Source organism: Scyliorhinus canicula, chromosome 8 (assembly GCF_902713615.1).
Source record: "Scyliorhinus canicula chromosome 8, sScyCan1.1, whole genome shotgun sequence".
NCBI classification, from domain to species: Eukaryota; Metazoa; Chordata; class Chondrichthyes; order Carcharhiniformes; family Scyliorhinidae; genus Scyliorhinus; species Scyliorhinus canicula.
In genome coordinates this window covers 58006232-58014613 of record NC_052153.1, presented here as the reverse complement: position 1 = coordinate 58014613, position 8382 = coordinate 58006232, and the positions used below count along the sequence as shown (strand labels likewise).

The 8382-nt window shown below is 45.2% G+C and overlaps 1 pseudogene; it reads right to left on the bottom strand.

Moving 5' to 3' along the window:
* Nucleotides 1-7690: 7690 nt before the first annotated feature.
* LOC119970811 lies at nt 7691-7812 on the bottom strand (annotated as a pseudogene).
* Nucleotides 7813-8382: the final 570 nt, after the last annotated feature.

The following is an 8382-nucleotide window of genomic DNA, read 5'->3' as shown; positions in this document are numbered from 1 at the left end:
GGCATGGCCAGCCTGGAACCCAGCCAAAGAGTAATGATTCAAAGTTTGCTGTTGATACCACGCCAAGTGGGAAAGCAAGGTGTGGGAAGGGCACAGAGAGGCTGTGAAGTGGTATAGATAGATAAAGTGAGTGGAGAAGCAGATGGCAGATGGAGTATAATGCAGGGAGATGTGAAGTCAGGTCACAGATCAATCATTATCTCCTTGAATTGCCATACATTTACATTATATTAAATAGCCTACTTCTGTTCCTATGTTCTCTGCAATTAAATCCATATGTCACCTATTTGCCCATTCTGATGACGTGCCCATATTCACTCACAATATCATGCATTCTCCCTCACAGTTTGCCATAGAATCATAGAATTTACAGTGCAGAAGTAGGCCATTCGGCCCATCGAGTCTGCACCAGCCCTGACAAAGAGCACCCGATTGAAGCCCACGTATCTCCCATATCCCCGTAATCCAGTAACCCCCACTTAACATGTTTTTTGGACACTAAGGGCAATTTAGCATGGCCAATCCACCCAACCAGCACATCTTTGGACTGCAGGAGGAAACCGGAGCGCCCGGAGAAAACCCACGCAGACACGGGGAAAACATTCTTCTAAATTTGGTATCAATGAAGTTCAATACCATGCTTCTGGGTACCTTTGTCCAAAGTTAAGTCATTTATGTCGATTGAAAAAAAATCACAGAATCCACATCCTGCCAGTGTGAAAGGGATCCATTTGCCCAGCAATTTCATTTCTTTCTCAAGACTGTAATTTTATCCATTCACCAAGATTTCCCTTTCTATCATGTTCCTTCACTTTCATAACAAACCTCTCATGTGGCACCTTTTCAATTATATTCTGCAAAAGCAAAATGTAATACTCACTGATGCCCTTTATTGGTACATTCTGCGATTTCCTCCAAAAATTGAGTTAAATAATTAAATTGCATTTATCTATCACTTTGACTGGAATTCGCAAAACAAGTCATTGCCAGCTAGGTTTCCAAAGTATTGTTTTTAGGCAACCATGATAACTAATTTGCACATGACGAAGTTCCACAAACAGCAAAGGGGATTGATAGTATGAGTCAATTGTTGGCCAGGGATCCAAAAGAACTTCCTAATCGTTTTTGAAAGTGCTATTTGATCTTTGATGTATGTCTGAACAGACAGACACAGCCTAGATTTAACCTCTTATTGGAAAGGTGGTACCTCTAATGATGTAGCACTCCCCTTTAAGTGTCAACTGAAATTATGGGCTGAATACTCTGCTTCCCACTGTTGGCAGTGAGAATTGTGATTGGATGGAGAAGGGCGCACGATGGAAAAATCACGATTCGGGCCTTATGCCAAATCCGGTCCCTCACTGGCGCCGTTATCAAAGTTTGCCGGGTCCATACAAAACCATAATTTGTATAGATTTAAATTTCATTAGTGGGTTTGACACTTCATGCTCCACCTCTCTGTGATGCCCCACCCCTCTTAGGCAGAAATCTCATGGGCGTGATTTGGTGCAAGTGTTTATAAGCAGGGCCTGGACACCATGGAGGTTGAGGGGTAGCAGGAGGCTAAAAAACTCTCAAAAATTGTTGTGCTTGCTGGGTGGTGGCTGCCCAGGCTGTCGGCAGTAGTGTGGAATGTCTTGATGCCAGGTCCATGGACTCGGGGTGTCCCCCTCGTGATCGGGGTGGCCTGGCTCAGACTACCATTGCTGCAGTACACCACTTGGGTGCTACTTACCTGGCTGCTCACACTGCTGACTGTTCACTGTGTCCTGTAAATGTTCTGAGAGCTTCTGGTGGTATGGAAGCCTGTCCAGGCCACTCTTCTGGAAGCTTTAATACCCCAGCGGTGTATGTAAGGATATGGGTGTGGTCAAGCTTATCAGTGGTCCATCAGATGTTCGCAGACCTCATAAGTGCTGCCCCAATGCAGAGGAAGTAGGGGATTAGCAGAGCTCACCCCAAACAAAGGACACCTGTATGATGGCCTTTGGAACTCTCCCTGGTACTTTCCACTTTCAGGGTAGAGGCCTCACCAATAGCCTCCACTCCTCAGGATCACAAGTTGTCTCCTCCTGGTAAGGCTGGCAACACTGACGGCCATCTCCTCCCAGGCACTCTTCAGGAGGGTGGGCTTGAGTCTGCGGCCTACCCTGGGGAAGAGGGTGTCTCTCCTCTCCTCACTGGCATCGAGTGGTGGGTCCACCTCGGACTCCCTAAATTGGTGGGAGGTGGGGAGAGCGTCAGGTCTTCTCTGAGCCACCTTCATGCTGTGTGTTGAGTGGAGCGCTTAAAAACAGCTCCAGCTTTTAGGCTCTTTCGTGATAATTCCCGCGCTAGCAGTTACACCACCTGCTGGGCCGGGAATTGCTTCAAATGCTCACCAGCAGAGTGTTGGTCCATTTGCACGTCCTCAATTGCGGAACAAATAATTCCCCCAACAGAATCACGAATTGCATGTTATTCAGTCCCGGGGGCAACACTGGGCTGGATTCACCGATTCTGCGGCTATGTCCGAGGATCCGTTTGGTCTTACGACCAGAAAGTCGGCACCGCGCCAGCACCGATCCTCCGTTCGGTGGGGGGCTAGCAGCCGCGCAACATAAAGCCCCTGACTTTACCTGCGGATATGGCTGAGTCCATGGCCGCGCATGCACATGACGGTGGCCTGTGGCAGCTACGCCGTGCAACATGACGCCGGTTGTCCACGGACCCGACCTGCCATAAACTGCCCCCTCTAACCAGCCTGGCCACCGCTGGACCACCCTCCACCAGTCCCCCCAGCCCCCGCCGGAGCCACCCACTGCCAGTGGAATGGCTCCCCCTCCCCGACTGTGACGGCGCTGGGCTCTGTCCGCAGCCGCCACGCCAGGTCCCTGAATGGTGTGAGCACATGTGTCCCACGCCGTCTGGGACTCGGCTCACTGGGGGCAGAGCATCGGTGGAGGGCCTCAGGTGACGTCCTGAGGCTGTCCCTACAGCCGGCGGCGTACTCCCCGAGTATGCTGATTTTGAGGGGGCGGAGCATTGCAAAAACTCCAACTCCAAATCTGGCATAAACGGGGATTGTCCAGCTGATCGCCGAACGCGATTTCGGCATCGGCGATTGGACAAACCATGCCAGTGAGTCTCCCAATCCCTGGAGTGGGGCTTGAACAAACTAGCTCATGATTCAGAGGTAAGAGTGTCAGCACTAGGAGAAGCTAACACATTGTGGGACCCCAGCATCGCCACACCCAGCATCTGGCCACTATTACATTGCTATTTGAAAAAGTGCTTACAAGCTGCTCCAGCTTGTCAAGCTTTCTACCGGAGAGGGAATTGCTCTAGATTCATATGGACAGAGGGACAGAGTGCTGGCCCATTAGCATGTCCTGAATTTCTCCCAGAATAGCGCCCCCAATGGGAATGCAAATCGCACTCAATTCAGTCCCAGCTTGGTCTCAAAAATAGACAATCCTGCGCATTTTCTCAGCTTCTATTCTGTTTGGGCTCTAAAAATTTTTTAAAGTTTCTATTAGATTATCCCTCAGTCTTCTAATCTTCAGGGAAGATAGGCCTAGACCATTCAATCTCCTCATGGGGAAATCTACGAATGCCAGGAACAAGTTCAGTGAACTTTTGCTGTAGTCACTCTCTGGGAAATATGTCTTCCTTAGGTAAGGAGACCAAGCCAAACACAGTTCCCCAGATGTGCCATGCCCTGTATCTGTATAATTGTCATAAGACCACTTTACTCTTATATTCCAACCACTTTGTAACAAAAGCTAGCATACTATTTCCCTTCCAAATTGCTTGCTGTACCTGCTTGTTAACATTATGCTCACTCCTCCCTTGGGCTCTCTTTACTATAAGTTTATTAATTAACCCTTCTCATTGCACAATACTAGATCCAAAACATCTGCCCTGCCTTACATACTGGACATACTAATCTAGAAAATTATTTTGAACAGATTCCATGAAATCTTCCTCTCTACAAGTACTGCAAATTTGATTTGCTTAGGGTATATGAAGATTAAAGTTCTCCATCAATTCCTATATTGCCCTTATTACATGCACCTCTAGTTACTTGATTTATACTCTGCCCTGCATGACAACTACTACAAGGGGCCTATAATTAACTCTCACCAATGTTTTTTGGCTCTTGCTGTTTCTTAGCTCCACACAAAGCAGCTCTGCTTCTTTATTTTCTGAGCAGAGACCTTTCTTTCTGCTGTCTTTATCCCATCCTTTATTGTCAATTTGACCCCCTCCTCCTTCACCAGTTAGCCTATTTCTTTCTAAAAGTAAAGCATCCTGGAATATCTAATTCACAAACTCGATTATTTTAAACCACACATCTCTGTAAAAGCTATGAGAACAAACCTATTAATTTATATCTATTAATTCATCTAATCTGCTTAATGCATTCAGGTATGGCGCTTTTAACTTTTCCCTGAGGCCAACTTTGTCACTAATTACTTTTGTTACTTTAACTGTCCCCTTCTGACCCCCATTGCTTATTATTTCCCCAATTACATAGAAACATAGAAGCACGGGAAGGCCATTCGGCCCTTTGAGCCTGCTCTACCATTCCCTATGATTATGGCTGATCATCAAGTTCAATACCCTGATCCCGCCTTCCTCCCATAACCCTTGATTCCTTTAGCCCCAAGAGCTGCTCTGTTCTCAAGCCTTGACATTTACTTTGCTGCATTTGAATATATGCTTCCCTGAATCTTCCTACTTCCACCAACACACCACCATTGTTAATTTGAAGCCCTGTCCACTGTCTTGGTTATTCCATTTTTCAGGATACTTAACCCAGCATGTTTTAAGTGGAACCTATCCCAATGGAGGTTTCCTCTTTTCCCAATACTGGTGCCAATAGCTCATGAAACAAATCCCTGTCTCCCACACCAATCCTTCAGCCATGCATATCCAACCTTCACATCTGTTTATCTAAAGATTCATGAGTCTATGGCTCCATTAACCATCCAGAGACTATTACCTTTGAGGCTCCTTTGATGCCTAACTTCTCAAACTGTCTTAGGAGAGCATATTTCCTGTTCTACGGATCCTGTTTCCTACTCTGTGCCCCCTCTCCCTCTCACACCAGGCCATCTGCCTTTGTTCTTAAAGTTGCTACTTTTTGTTGTAGTTTTTATATTTTCCCTCCTTTTAGTTCTTACGAAGGGTCTTTGGACTCGAAATGTTAACTCTGTTGCTCTCCTGATAGATGCTGCCAGACCTGCTGAGTTTTTCCAGCATCATCTGTTCGTGTTTCAGATTCCAGAATCTGCAGTATTTTGCTTATTTGACTATTTCCGATCCAGTTGGTTACACATGAACTGTGACAACTGGATCCTCCCTGCCATTTTTCTCTGGTCATGAAGGGATGTCTTTAACGCTGGCACCAGGGTAACACCACAACCTTTAGGACCCCGTGTCATTGCTGCAGCGAGCAGTAGCTATCTCTTGCACTATATTTCCTCCTATCGTGATCACTTTCATTTTCACTCCTCCATGTGAATGGTTTCATGCATCATGGTGGTATGTCAGTTTGCCCATCTAGCCTGGGGTCCTTTTTCGTCACCCACACAGATAACAAGTACCTCATACCTGTTGGTCAAAGTCAAGGACTGAAGATCCTCCATAGCTATATCCTGGATCACTATACCTGCCCCACTCACAGACACACCCTCCTTTTCCTGGCCACTGATCAACTGTAAACTTATACTTAATCATTAAGGGGTGTAACTGCCTCCTAGCATCAAATATCCAGGTACCTCTCCCCCTCTATGACTCAATTGGGAGGCACGATGGCATAGTGGTTAGCACTGCTGCCCCACAGCACCAGGGACCCAGGTTCAATTCCGACCTTGGATGATGCCTGTGTGGAGTTTGCACTTTCTCCCTTTGTCTGCGTGGGTTTCCTTCAGGTACTTCGATTTCCTTCCACAGTCAAAGGATGTGCGGATTAGGTGGATTGGCGATTATCAATGCACAGGATTAGGGTGGGGGTGTGGGCCGGAATAGAGTGCTCTTTCGGACAGATGGCCCAGACTCAATGGGCCAAATGGCCTCATTCTGGACTATATGGATTCTATGGATTCTAATTCTGAATGAAAGTTTCTCAAGCTGTGGACACTTACCATAGATAGGTTTGTCTAGGACTGCAATGCTCTCCACAAACTCCCACACATTGAGTCACGGTACACCACTTGCCTTGCTATGTCTATTGTCTATCTAACCTTATTTACTTATTTGATTGGTTTATTAACTTTCTTTTAAATGAGACGAAGGCAGGAGGAATACTCCTTGAAAATCCTTGATAGGGACTGTCTTCTGTGGAGTATCCTCCTCTTTCTTCCTTTTTGAACAGCTTCCCCTCACTGTTGCCTGTGCTTCATGTTCCTGTCCTGTTACAGAATAAGAGAGATTGCAAGCCCCATTGTGATATTATCACGTATGAAGGCAATACAAGGGTTAATTAAATGTATACAGACAGCCCCGAGAGGGAGCTAGTTCTATGAGCGAATAAGGGATGACGCTGAGCCTTGTGGGTCAGAACAGAAGAAGATACAGAAGGACAGATGAGGCATGAGTGAGAGAGCAGTTGTGCACTTGAGAAGTTCTGCGGTTAGAGATAGCATAGTTTAATACAGTAACCGTCTACTTTAGGAATGTGAACAAATCTTATTTCATAGTGTTAATAAATTAATTGTGTTTGTTAACAAAGCTTGTTGTTCTTTGTTCAATACTACGCATCCAAGCCATCCAGGTAAAGAAAAACAGAGAACAACACACCCATAAGTCTTTCAGGCTTTCTAAATAATAATTCCTTGAACCACCCCATCAGAATTCCTTAAAAATTCAACAAGCGACCAAAATTGCTCCAAAAACACATCATTTTACTTGCACAAAATGTGGAAGAGAAAAAGTAAGTGGAAAGCATCTCACCTTACCTGCAATTGAATAGTTGTTGCTTTAAATAAGGATAGTGGGGGGTTGGTCCCTCATACACCTGGAAACATATTCAGCTGGGAGTGAACAGGAGGGCATGGCCAGCATCTATCCGAAAAGATCATTGAAAACATTTGGTCAGTGCTAACACCGTCTGCTACTAACCTCCTGGAAAGCACAATGGGATTTGGGATTTTTGCACTTTTAGTGCCATTAAACTTCCGTCTGCCCATTTTCTTTTTCAATATTTAACTCCAGCAGTGGCTCCTGCATACCTCATTTAACCTTCCTGTGGGGTAAAATACTTGTTACGCATCTCCGTCATGTCCTTGCCATTAGGATAAGATGACCCCTCTAAATGGCCCCAGTCTTCCTTTAATCAACTATTTTTTATTATGTGCTCATTACAGCTTTTGCTGTTTCCCAGCATCCTTTATATTGACTTCAAGCCTTCTTTCACATTCCTCTCTTATCTCTTTGTCTTCTTCCCTTTCATGCTTTAGTATCTGTCATTCTTTTATTTTGTATTATCCCTAATATTCATAGCATGCGGCTTCGTCATCTCGAAAGATCAGATAATTATATTTGACTTTACAAAATTAATATTCATTCCCACAGTGAATAATTTCTATCTCAGAGCTCCCTATGCTTACATATATTCTAAATGGATTTTATTGAATCAGGATATTTGTATGTGATTGTTCACAAGTTTGCACAAAGTCAGTGGTGTTTTTGCAAGCATGGGCAGGATTATTTTCTCAGCCGAGTTTGCCGTATTTGGGGACATTGTCAGCATACCCGAAGTGCAAGGGGCTAATCTTGTCCTGGGTGGACCCCCTTCATGATCATGGTTTCACCCCTGCCAGGTATTACACTGTGTTCAGTTGCCCTCGCCAAACTGTTACTGGGGTAGCTACATTCTTGAGAGAGCTGCTATAATCATTATGATTTGCAAACTTTGAATGGTAGAGATCTGAAGAACAAATAAGAACTGTGGCAATTAACATGACTTTTATTTCTCTTCACCAATGTGATCCATGCAAAAGTAAAATACTGCAGATGCTGGAAATCTGAGGTAAAAATAGAAACTATGAGAAATTCCTTGCAGGCCTAATTTCATCAGAATGTTGTGATGAAAGGTCAGCAGCATGAAATATTGGGCATGATTCTCTGGCCTCCCTGCGTGGCGTGTTTCTTGGCAGCGGGCGGCGGTTGACCAGCGGCGGGATCTTCTAGTCCTGCTGCCGTCAATAAGATTTCCCGTTGAATCTACACCTCATTCCCCTGGGAAACCCATGGCAGGGGTGCACCCTAGGCACGACAGGAAGACCCCGCCAGTGTGAACAGCCAGAAGATCTCAACCATTAACCATGTTTACATATTTGCTCTGGATTTGTGCAATCTAGTGCCTACCGTATTAAGATTTTAAGTTACTGGATG